This window comes from Callithrix jacchus, chromosome 19 (assembly GCF_049354715.1).
Source record: "Callithrix jacchus isolate 240 chromosome 19, calJac240_pri, whole genome shotgun sequence".
Lineage (NCBI taxonomy): Eukaryota > Metazoa > Chordata > Mammalia > Primates > Cebidae > Callithrix > Callithrix jacchus.
The window spans coordinates 37342588-37362402 of NC_133520.1; the positions used below are offsets into that span (position 1 = coordinate 37342588).

Here is a 19815-nt window from a genome sequence, read left to right on the forward strand (position 1 = left end):
GTTTTTCTTCCCACGAATCTGCCTGAAAAGATTAGAAAATCCAAGCTTGGTACTGAGCAGTGCTCACACCATGTTGGCCAGGCTGGTCTCAAACTCTTGACCTCAAGTGATCTGCCCGCCTTGGCCTCCCGAAGTGCTGGGGTTACAGGCGTGAGCCACCATCTTTCTCTACCTGCATCTTTCTCTACTTCCATATTCTTTTGCCTGTGAATTGTAGTTCATCTCGTGGTTTTCATTATCACCATTAACAAGGCTACCAAATCTCTAGCTTCTCTGGCTCTCCACTCACATGTGAGCCTGGATTTCAAATCCATGATGTAGCCCCAGAAATAACCATTTCATTAAGCACCACTAGTGATTTTCATGCTGGCGTAGAGCCAAACCCAGCCAACTGCTTCTTGCCTGCAGAGAACGTGGAGGATTTCAAGTGTGAACAAAATAGTGTTGCTTTGTTTCTGCCTTCAGCACCTGGAAAGAAGGTAAGTCTCTGCAGTTCACCCTGGCTCCTTATGCAAAGAGTGGAGTCTCTGGAAGGGTTTTATTAAAAGGATGCCTTACCATCTGGTCTCTCTCACATACACAATATGGGAGAGGACAGGCTACTGAAATGCGGATGCGTAAGCTGGAATTACACACTATCTTGATGTTAACAAGGCTCATTTATAGCAAGCAAGCGTCTATATAGGGACTGTGGAATATAGGCAAAGGAGTGGTCCCAAATCTGGGAATAGTGGAATTAAAAGGTAGAGAAAGGAACTTATCCAGAAAGTAACACTTTTAAATGTTTATTTTCTTTCCCCATAGTAAAAACAACTAGCTTAGCACTACTCTTTGAGGAAGAAAACACTTTGAATCATGGACGCTTCTCACAGCTGGGTGCACCATGTGCAATGTTCAAAGAATAAGAACAGGCTAATCATAGAGAACCAACAACAGCTAAACAGCCCTCTGCTGGCTTCCAAAGCGCTTATAATTGAGTGCAGATGGTCCTGGCAGAGATGGGGAATGTGTCCCTGCTGACTCGTCATACCAGAAGACCAAGGGGGGCTCATGAAGGGTCTCAGCCCTGATTGTGCCCTCCTGAGGGCAAGGAGCTAGGCTGCTGAATGAGGAAAGGGAAAGGCAGGGGGTGGGGGGGCCAGACCCTGCTGCCACATTCTGACCAGCCTACCCAAGGCCACGAGCAGATCTTGAGGCTGCCAGAGTTTAGATTTGGTAAGTGTAGGGTCTCAAGATTACAGAAGGCGTGGGCTGAGGGAGCCAGAGTTAGAAGTTCTTAATAATTGTCTGAAGAGCCTCATTGTCCAACTGCAGGTGGCTCTGAGGTGCCAGAGGCTTTGTGGAAAAGGGATGTTGTGGAATCATCAGAAGTGGCTCTTTCAGGGCAAGGCCTCTGAGGAGGGTGGGGGCGACACAGCTAGCCCTCCCGCCCCCTAGCCATCCTCTCCTTCCAGTCCCTTTCCCATCTTCTCAAAGAAACATGGAAGTGATTTTTATCACCCAGTTTCTGCTCCACACTTACTAATTAATGAAGCATTGGAAGGTGATAGAGGGACCTCTTCTTTCCATCTGGGCCTGGTCATTTCCTCCCAAGCGAACCCCACTATGTTCGCCTGGCTTCCTCCTATACCACATGCTCTCACCAGAACTGCAGCAATACTGCATTTTCTGTCCTGTGTCTAAAGCTAAACACACATTCCTGTCTACTCAAGTTTGCTTTGTTTCTGTTTCCTTTCCATGAGGACCTTCCCCTCTTCCGATGTTTGGAGGAGTTGCCTCTGCTTGCATTACATGTATTTCAGAGTAGATCATGGGCGCCCCTTATGCCTCTGGCCACATGGCCATTTTTCCTATGGTAGGTAAGGGCATGAGAAAGAACACTGCCCCAGGCCTTTTTCAAACAAACTAGTTTTCTCAGTAGTTACAGCCCTATGCTAAAAAGGAGTCAGGACTGAGATGTGACTGCTAAGAGGAGCTGTTTGCTTTGCACAGAGAAATCTAATCTTGCCCCTGCTGGACAGCTCAATACAGATGCCCCCTCACTGCTGGGAGAAACACCTGTCCCTGCTTGTTCTCCTGATGGGCCCTCAGTCAGGTGAGAGATGGTACATTCCTAGGTGCTCCTCCCTGAGCTGTCATGGTTTTCAGTCTTGGGCCTCTGCAGCTGGCTGTGTCCAGGTGGAAACTGTAGCCTTGGCTGACCCAGAGAAGGAAAGAAGGCAGTCTGCCGCTTGGCTGATTTGGGAGTTGTAGTGAATTCCTGCCCATCTGTTCTCCCAGATGAGCCAAGGCCAAAGCTATATTTGGCCAAAATTGCTCTGAAGACAATCTGTTGGAAAAAATATACAATGCTCTTTTCTACTCTCTTTTGGAGTATATACACCATCTCAATATTCTCTCTCATGTAAAAACCAAAATTCTAACTTTACGCGGTAACAACAAAATATAAATACGATCTATGTACCCCAATGTTAGAAGCAAAATTGCTCTGAAGATAATCTGTTAAAAAAAATATACAATGCCCCTTTCTACTCTCTTTTAGAGTATATACACCATCTCAATATTCTCTCTCATGTAAAATACCGAAATTCTAACTTTACGCCATTACCAAAAAATATAAATATTATCTATGTACCCCAATGTTAGAAGAAAAATCGCTCTGAAGATAATCTGATAGAAAAAATATACAATGTGCTTTTCTACTCTCTTTTCGAGTATATACACCATCTCAATATTCTCTCTCATTTAAAATACCGAAATTCTAATTTTACGCGGTTACAAGAAAATATAAATATTATCTATGTACCCCAATGTTAAAAGCAAAATTTCTTTAAAGATAATCCGTTAGAAAAAATATACAATGCTCTTTTCTACTCTCTTTTAGAGGATATACACCATCTCAATATTCTCTCTCATGAAAAATACTGAAATTCTAAATTTACACGGTTACAAAAAAATATAAATATTATCTATTACCCAATGTTAAAAGCAAAATTGCTCTGAAGGTAATGTGTTAGAAAAGATATACAATGCCCTTTTCTACTCTCTTTTAAAGTATATAAACCATCTTAATATTCTCTGTCATGTAAAATAACGGAATTCTAACTTTACGCGTTTACAAAAAATATAAATATTATCTATGTACCCCAATGTTGAAAGTAAAATTGCTCTGCAGATAATATGTTAGAAAAAATATACAATGCCCTTTTCTACTTTTTTTTGGAGTATATAGACCATCTCAATATTCTCCCTCATGTAAAATACCAAAATTCTAAATTTACGCGGTTACAAAAATATATAAATATTATATATGTACTTTAATGTTAGAAGCAAATTGCGCTGAAAATAATCTGTTAGAAAAAATATAAAATGCTTTTTTCTACTCTTTCTTGGAGTATATACACCATCTCAATATTCTCTCTCATGTAAAATACCGAAATTCTAAATTTACGCGAATACAAAATAATATAAATATTATCTATGTACCAAAATGCTAAAAGCATAATTGCTATTAAGATAATCTGTTAGAAAAAATATACAATGTGTTTTTCTACCCTCTTTTGGAGTATATACACCATCTCAATATTGTCTCTCATGTAAAATACCGAAATTCTAATTTTACGCGGTTACAAAAAGATATAAATATTATCTATGTACCCCAATGTTAAAAGCAAAATTGCTCTGAAGATAATCCATTAGAAAAACTATACAATGACCTTTTCTACTTTCTTTTGGAGTATATACGCCATCTCAATATTCTCTCTCATGTAAAATACTGAAATTCTAAGTTTACGTGGTTACAAAAAAATGTAAATATTGTCTATGTACCCCAATGTTAAAAGCAAAATAGCTCTGAAGATAGTCTGTTAGAAAAACTATACAATGCCCTTTTCTATCCTTTTTTGGAGTATATACACCATCTCAATATTCTCTCTCATGTAAAATACCGAAATTCTAAATTTACGCAGTAACAAAAATATATAAATATTATCTACGTACCGCAATGTTAAAAGCAAAATTGATCTGAAAATAATCTGTTAGAAAAATATACAATGTTCTTTTCTACCCTCTTTTGGAGTATATACACCATCTCAATATTCTCTCTCATGTAAAATACCGAAATTCTAACTTTACGCAGTTACAAAAAAATATAAATATTCTCTCTGTACCCCGATGTGAAAAACTAAACTGCTCTTAATAGACTGTATTAGAAAAAATATACAGTATTCTTTTCTACTCTATTTTGAAGTAAATACACCACCTCTGTAATCTCTCTCATGTAAAATACCGAAATTCTAAATTTAAGCGGTTCCAAAAAAATATAATCTATATAACGCAATGTTTAAAGCAAAATTGATCTTAAGGTAATCTGTTAGAAAAAATATACAATGCCTTTTTCTACTCTCTTTTGGAGTATATACACCATCTCAATATTCTCTCTCATGTAAAATACCGAAATTCTAATTTTACGTGAATAGAAAAAATAAATAAATATTCTCTTTGTAACCCAATGTTAAAAACAAAATTGCCCTAAATAGACTCTATTAGAAAAAATATACAGTGTTTTTTTTACTCTCTATTGGAGTATCTACACCATCTCAATATTCTCTCACATGTAAAATACCGAAATTCTAATTTTACGGGGTTAAAAAAAAATAAATATTATTTATGTAACCCAATGTTAAAAGCAAAATTTGTCGAAAGATAATCTGTTAGAAAAAATATAAAATGCCCTTTTCTACCCTCTTTTGGAGTATATACACCATCATCTCAATATTTTCTCTCATGTAAAATACAAAAATTCTAAATTTACGTGGTTACAAAAGAATATAAATATTATCTATGTACCCCAATGTTAGACGCAAAATTGCTCTGAAGGTAATCTGTTAGAAAAAATATAGAATGTGCTCTTCTACTCTCTTTTGGAGAATATACACCATCTCAATATTCTCTCTCATGTAAAATACCAAAATTTTAATTTTCCATGGTTACAAATAAATATAAATATTATCTATGTACCATAATGTTAAAAGCAAAATTGCTCTGAAGATAATTTGTTAGAAAATATATACAATGCCCTCTTCTACTCTCTTTTGGAGAATATACACCATCTCAATATTGTCATGTAAGATACTGAAATTCTAACTTTACGCGGTAACAAAAAAATATAAATGTTATCCATGTACCCCAGTGTTAAAAGCAAAATTGCTCTGAAGATAATCTGTTAGACAAAATATACAATGCCCTTTTCTACTCTCTTTTGCATTATGTACCCTATCTCAATATTCTCTCTCATGTAAAATACCGAAATTATAAATTTACGTGGTTACAAGAAAATATAAATATTATCTATGTACCCCAATATTAAAAGCAAAATTGCTCTGAAGATAGTCTGATAGAAAAAATATACAATGCTCTTTTCTACTTTCTTTTAGAGTATATACACCATCTCAATATTCTCTCTCATGTAAAATAACAAAATTCAAATTTTACGCGATTACAAAAAAATATAAATATTATCTATGTACCCCAATGTTTAAAGCAAAATTGCTCTGAATACAGTCTGTTAGAAAAAAATATACAATGCCCATTTCTACTTTCTTTTGGAGTATATACACCATCACAATATTTTTTCTCATGTAAAATACCGACATTATAATTTTACGCGGTTACAAGAAAATGTAAATATTATCTATGTACCCCAATGTTAAAAGCAAAATTGCTCTAAAAATAGTCTGTTAGAAAAAAGATAAAGTGCTGTTTTTTACTCTCTTTTGGAGTATATACAGCATCTCAATATTCTCTCTAATGTAAAATACCGCAATTCTAATTTTACGCAGTTGCAAAAAAATATCAATATTATCTATGTAACCCAATGTTAGAAGCAAAATTGCTCTGAAGATAATCTGTTGGAAAAAATATACAATGCCCTTTTCTACTTTCTTCTGGAGTATATACATCATCTCAATATCCTCTCTCATGCAAAATACCGAAATTATATTTTCTTGTAACCGTGTAAATTCATAAATATAATTTATGTACCCCAGTGTTAAAAGCAAAATTGCTCTGAAGATAATCTGTTAGAAAAAATATACAATGCCCTTTTCTACTTTCTTCTGGAGTATATACATCATCTCAATATTCTCTCTCATGTAAAATACCAAAATTCAAAGTTTATGTGGTTACAGAAAAATATAAATATTATCTATGTACCCCAATGTTAAAAGCTAAATTGCTTTGAAAATAGTCTGTTAGGTAAAATATAAAATGCCCTTTTCTACTCTCTTTTGGAGTATATACACCATCTCAATATTCTCTCTAATGTAAAATACCGCAAATCTAATTATATGCGGTTACAAAAAATATAAATATTCTCTCTGTACCCCAATGTTAACAGCAAAATTGCTCTGAAGATAATCTGTTAGACAAAATATACAATGTCCTTTTATACTCTCTTTTGCAGTATGTACCCTATCTCAATATTCTCTCTCATGTAAAATACCGAAATTATAAATTTACGCGGTTACAAGAAAATATAAATATAATCTATGTACCCCAACGTAAAAAGAAAATTGCTCTGGAGATAGTCTGTTAGAAAAATATACAATGTTATTTTCTACTCTTTTTTGGAGTATATACACCATCTCAATAATCTTTTCATGTAAAATACTGAAATTTAAACTTTACGTGGTTACAAAAAAATATAAATATTATCTATGTACCCCAATGTTAAAAGCAAAATTGCTCTGAAGATAGTCTGTTAGAAAGAATATACAATGCCCTTTTCTACTTTTTTTTGCAGTATATACACCATCTCAATATTCTCTCTCATTTAAAATACCGAAATTATAAATTTACGCTATTACAAGAAAATATAAATATTATCTATGTACCCCAACGTAAAAAGCAAAATTTCTCTGAAGATAGTCTGTTAGAAAAAATATACAATGCTCTTTTCTACTTTATTTTTGGAGTATATACACCATCTCAATATTGTCTCTCATGTAAAATAACAAAATTCAAATTTTACGCGATTACAAAAAAATATAAATTATCTATGTACCCCAATGTTTAAAGCAAAATTGCTCTGAATACAGTCTGTTAGAAAAAAATATACAATGCCCATTTCTACTTTCTTTTGGAGTATATACACCATCACAATATTTTTTCTCATGTAAAATACCGAAATTATAATTTTACGTGGTTACAAGAAAATATAAATATTATCTATGTACCCCAATGTTAAAAGCAAAATTGCTCTAAAAATAGTTTGTTAGAAAAAATATACAGTGCTGTTTTTTACTCTCTTTTGGAGTATATACAGCATCTCAATATTCTCTCTAATGTAAAATACCGCAATTCTAATTTTACACTGTTACAAAAACATATAAATATTATCTATGTAACCCAATGTTAGAAGCAAAATTGCTCTGAAGGTAATCTGTTGGAAAAAATATACAATGCCCTTTTATACTCTCTTTTGGAGGATATACACCATCTCAATATTCTCTCTCATGTAAAATACCTCAATTCAAACTTTACACGGTTACAAAAAATATAAATATTATCTATGTACCCCAATGTTAAAAGCAAATTTTCTCTGAAGATAGTCTGTTAGGAAAAATATACAATGCTTTTTGCTACTCTCTTTTGGCGTATATACACCATTTCAATATTCTCTCTAATGTAAAATAACGCAATTCTAATTTTACGTGGTTACAAAAATTTTTAAATATTGTCTATGTACCCCAATGTTAAAAGCAAAATTGCTCTAAAGACAATGTGTTAGAAAAAATATACAATGCCCTTTTCTACTCTCTTTTGGAGTATATACACCATCTCAATATTCTCTCTCATGCAAAATACCGAAATTATAAATTTACACGGTTACAAGAAAATATAAATATAATTTATGTACCACAATGTTAAAAGCAAAATTGCTCTGAAGTTAATCTGTTACAAAAAATATACAATGCCCTTTTCTACTTTCTTTTGGAGTATATACACCATCTCAATATTCTCTCTCATGTAAAATACTGAAAATCAAAGTTTATGCAGTTACAGAAAAATATAAATATAATCTATGTACCCCAATGTTAAAAGCAAAATTGCTCTGAAGATAGTTTGTTAGGTAAAATATACAATGCCCTTTTCTACTTTCTTTTGCAGTATGTACCCTATCTCAATATTCTCTCTCATGTAAAATACCGAAATTATAAATTTACACGGTTACAAGAAAATATAAATATTATCTATGTACCCCAATGTTAAAATCAAAATTTCTCTAAAAATAATCTGTTAGAAAAAATATACAATTCTTTTTTCTACTCTCTTTTGGAGTATATACACTATCTCAATATTCTCTCTCATGTAAAATACCGAAATTCAAACTTTACGCGGTTACAAAACAATATAAATATTATTTATGTACTCCAATGTTAAAAGCAAAATTTCTCTGAAGATAGTCTGTTAGAAAGAATATACAATGCCCTTTTCTACTCTCTTTTGCAGTATATACACCATCACAATATTTTCTCCCATGTAAAATACCGAAATTATAAATTTACATGGTTACAAGAGAATATAAATATTATATATGCACCCCAATGTTAAAATCAAAATTGCTCTGAAGATAACCTGTTAAAAAATATACAATGCCTTTTTCTACTCTTTTTTGGAGTATATACACCATCTCAATATTCTCTCTCATGTAAAATACCGAAATTCAAAGTTTACGCGGTTACAAAAATATATAAATATTATCTATGTACCCCAATGTTAAAAGCAAATTTTCTCTGAAGATAGTCTGTTAGGAAAAATATACAATGCCCTTTTCTACTCTTTTTTGGAGTATATACACCATCTCAATTTTCTCTCTAATATAAAATATTACAATTCTAATTTTACGTGGTTACAAAAAAATATAAATATTGTCTATGTACCCCAATGTTAAAAGCAAAATTGCTCTGAAGATAATCTGTTAGAAAAAATATACAGTGCCCTTTTCTACCATCTTTTGGAGTATATACACCATCTCAATATTCTCTCTCATGTAAAATACCGAAATTCTAAATTTACGCGGTTACAAGAAAATATAAATATTATCTATGTACCCCAATGTTAATAGCAAAGTTGCTCTGAAAATAATCTGTTAAAAAATATGCAATGCCCTTTTCTACTCTCTTTTGGAGTATATACACCATCTCAATATTCTCTCTCATGTAAAATACTGAAATTATAAATTTATGCGGTTACAAGAAAATATAAATATTATCTATGTACCCCAATGTTAAAATCAAAATTTCTCTAAAAATAATCTGTTAGAAAAAATATACAATTCTTTTTTCTACTCTCTTTTGGAGTATATACACTATCTCAATATTCTCTCTCATGTAAAATACCGAAATTCAAACTTTACGTGGTTACAAAACAATATAAATATTATTTATGTACTCCAATGTTAAAAGCAAAATTTCTCTGAAGATAGTCTGTTAGAAAGAATATACAATGCCCTTTTCTACTCTCTTGCAGTATATACACCATCACAATATTTTCTCCCATGTAAAATACCGAAATTATAAATTTACGTGGTTACAAGAGAATATAAATATTATCTATGTACCCCAATGTTAAAATCAAAATTGCTCTGAAGATAATCTGTTAGAAAAAATATACAGTGCCCTTTTCTACTCTCTTTTGGAGTATATACACCATCTCAATATTCTCTCTCATGTAAAATACAGAAATTATATATTTATGTGGTTACAAGAAAATATAAATATTATCTATTTACCCCAATGTTAAAAGCAAAATTGCTCTGAAGATAATCTGTTGGAAAAAATATACAATGTTCTTTTCTACTCTGTTTTGGAGTATGTACCCTATCTCAATATTCTCTCTCATGTAAAATACCAAAATTATAAACTTACACGGTTACAAGAAAATATACATATTATCTATGTACCCCAATGTTAAAAGCAAAATTGAACTGAAGATAATCTATTAAAAAAATATACAATGCTTCTTTCTACTCTCTTTTGGAGTATATACATGATCTCAATATTCTCTCTCATGTAAAATACCGAAATTCAAATTTACACAATTACATAAAAATATACATATTATTTATGTACCCCAATGTTAAAAGCAAAATTGTTCTGAAGATAGTCTGTTAGAAAGAATAGACAATGGCCTTTTCTACTCTCTTTTGCAGTATATAAACCATCTCAATATTCTTTCTCATTTAAAACACCGAAATTTTAAATTTACGCAGTTACAAGAAAATACAAATATTATTTATGTACCCCAATGTTAAAAGCAAAATTGCTCTGAAGATAATCTGTTAGAGAAAATATACAATGCCTTTTTCTATTTTCTTTTGAAGTATATACACCATCTCAATAATCTCTCTCATGTAAAATACCGAAATTCAAATTTACACGGTTACAAAAAAATATAAATATTATGTATGTATCCCAATGTTAAAAGCAAAATTTCTCTGAATAAAGTTTGTTAGAAAAAATATACAATGCTTTTTTCTAGTCTCTTTTGGAGTATATACATCATTTCAATATTCTTTCTTATGAAAAATACCGAAATTATTAATTTATGCAATTACAAGAAAATATAAATATTATCTATGTACCCCAATGTTAAAAGCAAAATTGCTCTGAAGATAATCTGTTAGAAAATATATACAATGCCATTTTCTACTCTCTTTTGGAGTATATAGACCATCTCAATATTCTCTCTCATGTAAAATACAAAAATTATAAATTTACGTGGTTACAAGAAAATATAAATATTATCTATGTATCCCAATGTTAAAAGGAAAATTGCTCTTAGAATAGTTTGTTACAAAAAGTATACAATGCTGTTTTTTACTCTCTTTTGGAGTATATACAGCATCTCAATATTCTCTCTAATGTAAAATACCGCAATTCTAATTTTACACTGTTACAAAAACATATAAATATTATCTATGTACCCAATGTTAAAAGCAAAATTGCTCTGAAGATAGTCTGTAAGAAAAAATATACAATGCCCTTTTCTATTCTTTTTTGGAGTATATACACCATCACAATATTCTCTCTCATACAAAATACCGAAATTATAAATTTACACATTTACTAGAAAATACAAATGTTATCTATGTACCCCAATTTTAAAAGCAAAATTTCTCTGAAGATAGTCTGTTAGGAAAAATACGAAGTGCTCTTTTCTACTCTCTTTTGGAGTATATACACCATCTCAATATTCTCTCTAATGTAATATAACACAAATCTAATTTTACATGGTTACAAAAATTTATAAATATTATCTATGTACTCCAATGTTAAAAGCAAAATTTCTCTAAAGATAATGTGTTAGAAAAAATATACAATTCCCTTTTGTACTCTCTTTTGGGGTATATACACCATCTCAATATTCTCTCTCATGCAAAATACCGAAATTATAAATTTACACAGTTACAAGAAAATATAAATATTATTTATGTACCCCAATGTTAAAAGCAAAATTGCTGTGAAGATAATCTGTTAGAGAAAATATACAATACCCTTTTCTATTTTCTTTTGGAGTATATACACCATCTCAATAATCTCTCTCATGTAAAATATCGAAATTCAAATTTACGTGGTTACTAAAAGATATAAATATAATCTATGTATCCCAATGTTAAAAGCAAAATTGCTCTAAAGATAGTCTGTTAGAAAAAATATACAATGCTGTTTTTTACTCTCTTTTCATGTATATACAGCATCTCAATATTCTCTCTAATGTAAAATACCACAATTCTAATTTTACGCGGTTACAAAAAAATATAAATATTATCTATGTACCCCAATTTGAAAGCAAAATTGCTCTGAAGATAGTCTGTTAGAAAAAATATAGAATGCCCTTTTCTATTCTTTTTTGGAGTATGTACATTATCTCTATATTCTCTCTAATGTAAAACACCGCAATTATAATTTTACGCGGTTACAAAAAAATATAAATATTATCTGTGTACCCCAATGTTAAAAGCAAAATTGCTCTGACGATAATCTGTCAGAAAAAATATACAATGCTCTTTGCTACTCACTTTTGGAGTATATACATCATCTCAATATTCCCTCTCATGTAAAATACAAAAATTACATATTTACGTGGTTACAAGAAAATATAAATATTATCTATTTACCCCAATGTTAAAAGCAAAATTGCTCTGAAGATAATCTGTTGGAAAAAATATACAATGCCCTTTTCTACCTTCTTCTGGGGTACATACACCATCTCAATATTCTCTCGCATGTAAAATACCTAAATTCAAACTTTCCGCGTTTACAAAAAAATATAAATATAATCTATGTACCCCAATGTTAAAGCAGAATAGCTTTTAAGATTGTCTGTTAAAAAAAATATACAGTGCCCATTTCTACTCTCTTTTGGAGTATATACACCATCTCAATATTCTCTCTCATGTAAAATACCACAATTCTAAATTTACGAAGTTACAAAAACATATAAATATTATCTATGTACCCCAATGTTAAAAGCAAAATTGCTCTTAAGATAATCTGTTAGAAAAGATATACAATGTCCTTTTTTATTTTCTTTTGGAGTATATACATTATCTCAATATTCTCTCTTATGTAAAATTCTGAAATACAAACTTTACGCAGTTTCAAAAAAATATAAATATTATCTATGTACCCCAATGTTAAAGCAGAATAGCTTTTAAGATTGTCTGTTAGAAAAAATATACAGTGCCCATTTCCATATACTTTTGGAGTATATACAACATCTCAATATGCTCTCTCAGGTAAAATATTGAAATTCTAAATTTACATGGTTACAAAAAATATAAATATAATTTATGTACCCCAATGTTAAAAGCAAAATTGCTCTGGAGATAGTTTTTTAGAAAATATATACAATGAGGGAGGACCTTAAGATGGCGCTGTGAGAACAACCAAGGATTGAAGCTCTTGGTTAATCCATGGAGAGGTGAGTCAGAGCTACATTTTCAGACTGATCTTTTTGCCCACAGAACGGGGAAATTCCCAGGTATAAAGGAGATGCGGGACACCAGGCAAACGCTCTGCCTGGAGAAGCCAGCAGCCGGGGTGGCGGCGGCCAGCCTTACCCAGCGATCCCCACAGGGTGCGCTTGTTCGGGTATCCTGTTGAAAAGGCAACCTGAGACTTCAGAGGGCTGAACTTGAGACTGAAAGGGACTTGAGCAGTGGGCCAGCCCAGGGGATTGCAGGGACACAGCGTTGAGAATAGCGCAGTGGGACAGACAAAATGGCGATTCCAAATGCTTGCTTGGAGACGGTCCCTGAGACTTTCCTTGGGGGAGGGGCATCCACCATTACTGAGGCAACCCGCCCCGACTGAGACACACACCCACTGCTGATGCAGCCCGCAGTTGCTGAGGCAACCTGCCCCTACTGAGATGCACGCCCACTGCTGATGCAGCCTGCCGTTGCCGAGGCAACCCACTACAACAGAGAGACTCTGCTGCAGAGGGTAGCTCGTGGCAGAGATTGCAGCAGAAGAGCAAGAGCCTGCAGCAACAGGGCGAACCTCACAACAGCAGGGCGGAGCCTCGGCAGTCAAATAGTGATTAGACTGCCTCCTAGCTGGGCAGGAAACCTCAACAGACATTCAAAAACAAAGCCCCAAACCCCCAAACCAGAGCATTTGAGAAAAAAAGGGGTTTTTAAATGAGCTCTGTTGCAGCAGAATCAAACATAGCAGCCTAACATCCCTGAATGAACAACAGAGTTCACAGCTCAGCAATTGACCTCCTATAAAATACAGACTGTCTCCTCAAGCAGCTCCCTGACCCCTCTATATCCAAAAGACTAACATTTGGCAGGCATCATCCTGGGACAAAGATAGCAGAAAAAGAAACTGGTAGCATCCCTCACTTCCGCAGCTGCTATAGGTGCACCCCAGACAAGCAGGGCCTGGAGTGGATCTCAGCAGTCATACAGTGAAGGGGCTAGACTGGTAGAAGGAAAACTAAGTAACAGAAATACTTCATCACCAACAATCTGGGTGTCCATTAAGAGACCCAATCGAAAAGTCAGCAACTACACAGACGACAAGTGGATAAATCCACAAAGATGGGAAGAAACCAGCGCATAAAAAAGGAAAACACCCGAAACCAGAACACCTCACCTCCTAGAAAGGACCAAAACTCCTCACCAGCAAGGGAACAAAGCTGGATGGAGAATGACTGTGCTGAAATGATGGAATTAGACTTCAGAAGGTGGATAATGAGAAACTTTTGTGAGCTAAAAGAACATGTATTAAATCAATGCAAAGAAACTAAGAACCTTGAAAAAAGATATGAAAAAAAATTTGAGGAAATGATGACAAGAATGGATAACTTAGAGAGGAATATGAATAAATTAAAGGAGCTGAAAAACACAATACGAGAACTTCACGAAGCATGCACAAGTTTCAATAGCTGAATTGACCAAGCAGAAGAAAGAATATCTGAAGTCGAAGATCAACTCAATGAAATAAAATGAGAAACCAAGATCAGAGAAAAAAAGTGCAAAAAGGAATGAACAAAGTCTCCAAGAAATGTGGGACTATGTGAAAAGACCTAACCTACGTTTGATAGGTGTACCAGAAGGGGACGAAGAGAATGAATCCAAGCTGGAAAATACTCTTCAGGACATCATCCAGGAAAATTTCCCCCACCTAGCAAGACAGGTCAACACTCAAATGCAGGAAATACAGAGACCACCACAAAGATATTCCACAAGAAGAGCAACCCCAAGGCACATAATCATCAGATTCAACAAGGTTGAAATGAAGGAGAATATACTAAGGGCAGCCAGAGAGAAAGGTCAAGTAACCCACAAAGACAAGCCCATCAGACTCACAGCAGATCTCTTGGCAGAAACACTACAAGCCAGAAGAGAGTGGGGGCCAATATTCAACATTCTTGAAAAGAACTTTCAACCCAGAATTTCATATCCAGCCAAACTGAGCTTCAGAAGTGAAGGAAAAATAAAATCCTTTGAGAACAAGCAAGTACTCAGAGATTTTGTCACCACCAGCCCTGCTTTACAGGAGCTCCTGAAAGAGGCACTACACATAGAAAGGAACAAACAGTACCAGCCATTCCAAAATCACACTAAATGCTAAAGAGCATCAACATAATGAGGAATCTACAACAACTAACGGGCAAAACAGCCAGCTAGCATCGAAATGGCAGTATCAAATTCACACATAACAGTATTAACCCTAAATGTAAATGGACTAAATGCACCAATCAAAAGACACAGACTGGCAAATTAAATGAAAAGGCAAAACCCAGCAGTGTGCTGTATCCAGGAAACCCATCTCACACGCAAGAATATACAAACACTCAAAATAAAGGGATGGAGGAAGATTTACCAAGCAAATGGAGAGCAAAAGAAAGCAGGAGTTGCAATCCTCATCTCTGATAAAATAGACTTTAAAGCAACAAAGATCAAAAGAGACAAAGAAGGCCATTACATAATGGTAAAAGGATCGATATAACAAGAAGAGCTAATGATCCTAAACATATATGGACCCAATACAGGAGCACCCAGATACATAAGGCAAGTTCTTAACGACTTACAAAGAGACTTGGACTCCCACACAATAATAGTGGGAGACTTTAACACTCCATTGTCAATATTAGACAGATCAACCAGACAGAAAATCAACAAGGATATCCAGGGCTTGAACTCAGAACTGGAGCAAGCAAACCTGATAGACATTTACAGAACTCTCCACCCCAAATCCACAGAATATACATTCTTCTCAGCACCACATCATACCTACTCTAAAATTGACCACATTATTGGAAGTAAAGCACTGCTCAGCAAATGCAAAACAACTGAAATCATAACAAACACCCTCTCAGACCATAGTGCAATCAAGTTAGAACTCAGAATTCAGAAACCAACCCAGAACAGCACAGCTTCATGGAAACTGAACAACTGGCTCCTGAATGTTGACTGGGTAAACAATGAAATGAAGGCAGAAATAAAGAAGTTCCTCAAAACCAATGAGAATGAAGACACAACATGCCAGAATCTCTGGGACACATTTAAAGCAGTCTCTAGAGGAAAGTATATAGCAATAAGTGCCCATATGAGGAGAATGGAGAGATCAAAATTGACACCCTATCGTCAAAATTGAAAGAGCTAGAGGAGCAAGATCAAAAAAACTCAAACCCCAGCAGAAGACAAGAAATAACTAAGATCAGAGCTGAACTGAAGGAGATTGAGACACGAAAAACCCTCCAAAAAAAATCAATAAATCCAAGAGCTGGTTTTTTGAAAAGATCAACAAAATAGACAGACCACTAGCCAGATTGATTAAAAAGAAAAGAGAGAACAACCAAATAGATGCAATAAAAAATGATAAAGGGGAAATCACCACAGATTCCACAGAAATTCAAACCATCATCAGAGAATATTACAAACAACTCTATGCACATAAACTAGTAAACCTGGAAGAAATGGATAAATTCCTGGACTCCTGTGTCCTCCCAAGCCTAAACCAGGAGGAAGCTGAAACTATGAATAGACCAATAACAAGGGCAGAAGTCGAGGCAGCAATTAAGAGCCTACCACACAAAAAAAGCCCAGGTCCAGACGGGTTCACAGCCGAATTCTACCAGACATACAAAGAGGAGCTGGTACCATTCTTCTGAAACTATTCCAAATAATCCAAAAAGAAGGAATCCTACCCAAATCATTCTACGAGACCAATATCATCCTGATACCAAAACCCGGCAGAGACCCAACAAGAAAAGAAAACTTCAGGCCAATATCCATGATGAACATAGATGCAAAAATCTTCAATAAAATATTGGCAAGCTGATTGCAACAGCAAATCAAAAATCTTATTCATCACGATCAAGTAGGATTCATCCCGGGGATGCAAGGCTAGTTCAACATACGCAAGTCTATAAACGTAATTCACCACATAAACAGAACCAAAAACAATAACCACATGATTATCTCAATTAATGCAGAGAAGGCATTTGACAAAATTCAACAGCCCTTTATGTTAAAAACCCTCAATAAACTCGGGATCGATGGAACGTATCTCAAAGTAATAAAAGCTATTTATGACAAACCAACAGCCAATATCATACTGAATGGGCAAAAACTGAAAGCATTCCCTTTGAAATCCGGCACTAGACAAGGATGCCCTCTGTCACCACTCCTATTCAATATAGTACTGGAAGTTCTAGCCACAGCAATCAGGCAAGGAAAAGAAATAAAGGGTATTCAAATAGGAAAGGGGGAAGCCAAATTGTATCTATTTGCAGACGACATGATAGTATACCTAGAAGACCCCATCGCCTCAGCCCAAAAACTCCTGAAACTGATAAGCAACTTCAGCAAAGTCTCAGGATATAAAATCAATGTGCAAAAATCACAGGCCTTCCTCTACACCAATAACAGACTTAAAGAAGCCAAATCAAGAACGAACTGCCATTCACAATTGCTACAAATAGAATAAAATACCTTGGAATACAACTCACAAGGAACGTAAGGGACCTCTTCAGGGAAAACTACAAACCACTGCTCAACAAAATCAGAGAGGACACAAACAGATGGAGAAACATTCCATGTTCATGATTAGGAAGAATTAATATCGTGAAAATGGCTATACTGCCCAAAGTAATTTACAGAATCAATGCTATACCCATCAAGCTACCATTGACTTTCTTCACAGAACTGAAAAAAACCACCATGAACTTCATATGGAACCAAAAGAGCCCGCATAGCCAAGTCAATTCTAAGCAAAAAGAACACAGCGGGGGGCATCACACTACTGGATTTCAAACTATACTACAAGGCTACAGTAATCAAAACAGCATGGTACTGTTACCAAAACAGAGATATAGATCAATGGAACAGAACAGAGGCATCAGAGGCAACACAACATAGCTACAACCATACAATCTTTGATAAACCTGACAAAAACAAGCAAGGGGGAAAGGATTCCCTGTTCAACAAATGGTGCTGGAAAAACTGGCTAGCCATGTGTAGAAAGCAGAAACTGGACCCCTTCCTGACACCTTACACCAAAATTAACTCCAGATGGATTAAAGACTTAAACATAAGACCTGGCACGATAAAAACCCTAAAAGGAAATCTAGGCAAAACTATCCAGGACATAGGAGTAGGCAAGGACTTCATGAACAAAACACCAAAAGCATTGGCAACAAAAGCCAAAATAGACAAATGGGACCTAATGAAACTCCACAGCTTCTGCACAGCATAAGAAACCGTCTCTAGTGTGAATCGGCAACCAACAGAATGGGAAAAAATGTTTGCAGTTTACCCATCTGACAAAGAGCTGATATCCAGAATTTACAAAGAACTCAAACAGATTTACAGGAAAAAAACAAACAAGCCCATTCAAAAGTGGGCAAAGGATATGAACAGACACTTTATGAAAGAAGAGATATATGAGGCCAACAATCATATGAAAAAATGCTCATCGTCACTGGTCATCAGGGAGATGCAAATCAAAACCACATTGAGATACCATCTCACGCCAGTTAGAATGGCGATCATTAAAAAATCTGGAGACAACAGATGCTGGAGAGGATGTGGAGGAAAAGGAACACTTTTACACTGTTGGTGGGAGTGTAAATTAGTCCAACCATCGTGGAAGACGGTGTGGCGATTCCTCAAGGCCTTAGAAATAGAAATTCCATTTGACCCAGCAATCCCATTACTGGGTATATATCCAAAGGACTATAAATCGTTCTTCTACAAGGACACATGCACACGAATGTTCATTGCAGCACTATTTACAATAGCAAAGACCTGGAATCAACCCAAATGCCCATCGATGATAGACTGGATTGGGTAAATGTGGCACATATACACCATGGAATATTATGCAGCAATCAGAAATGATGAGTTCGTGTCGTTTGTAGGGACATGGATGAATCTGGAGAACATCATTCTCAGCAAACTGACACAAGAACAGAAAATGAAACACCGCATATTCTCACTCATAGGCGGGTGATGAAAAATGGGAACACATGGACACAAAGAGGGGAGTACTAAACACTGGGGTCCATAGGGGGGAAAAGGGGAGGGCCAGTGGGAGGGAGAGGTAAGGAGGGATTGCCTGGGAAGAAATGCCAAATGTGGGTGAAGGGGAGAAAGCAAACAAAGCACACTGCCATGTGTGTACCTATGCAACTGTATTGCATGCTCTGCACATGTACCCCAAAACCTAAAATGCAATAGAAAAAAATGTTCAAATGTTATGAAACAATCATAACTTTCCCACTGCTTTAAATTAAAAAAAAATAGTCTGTTAGAAAAAATATACAATGCCTGCTTCTACATTCTTTTGGAGTATATACACCATCTCAGTATTCTCTCTAATATAAAATACCGAAATTCTAATTTTACGCGAATAGAAAAAAATATAAATATTATTTATGTACCCCAATGTTAAAAGCAAAATTGCTCTGAAAATATTCTGTTAGAAAAAATTTACAATGCCCTTTTCTACTCTCATTTAGAGTATATACACAATCTCAATATGCTCTCTCAGGTAAAATATTGAAATTCTAAATTTACGCGGTTACAAAAAAAATATAAATATTATCTATGTACCCCAATGTTAAAAGCAAAACTGCTCTGAAGATAATCTGTTAGAAAAAATATACAACGTTTTCTACTACATTGTTTTGAAGTATATGCACCATCTCAATATTCTATCTCATGTAAAATACCGAAATTCAAATTTTACGTGAATAGATAAAAATATAAATATTGTTTACACATGGACACAG

General features: G+C 34.5%; 1 protein-coding gene across 2 annotated transcripts in view; it reads right to left on the minus strand.

Annotated features, from left to right (window-relative positions):
* IRF6 (interferon regulatory factor 6) overlaps positions 1-19815 on the minus strand; it is a 218629-nt gene that overhangs the window by 69198 nt on the left and 129616 nt on the right. The window lies entirely within an intron of this gene.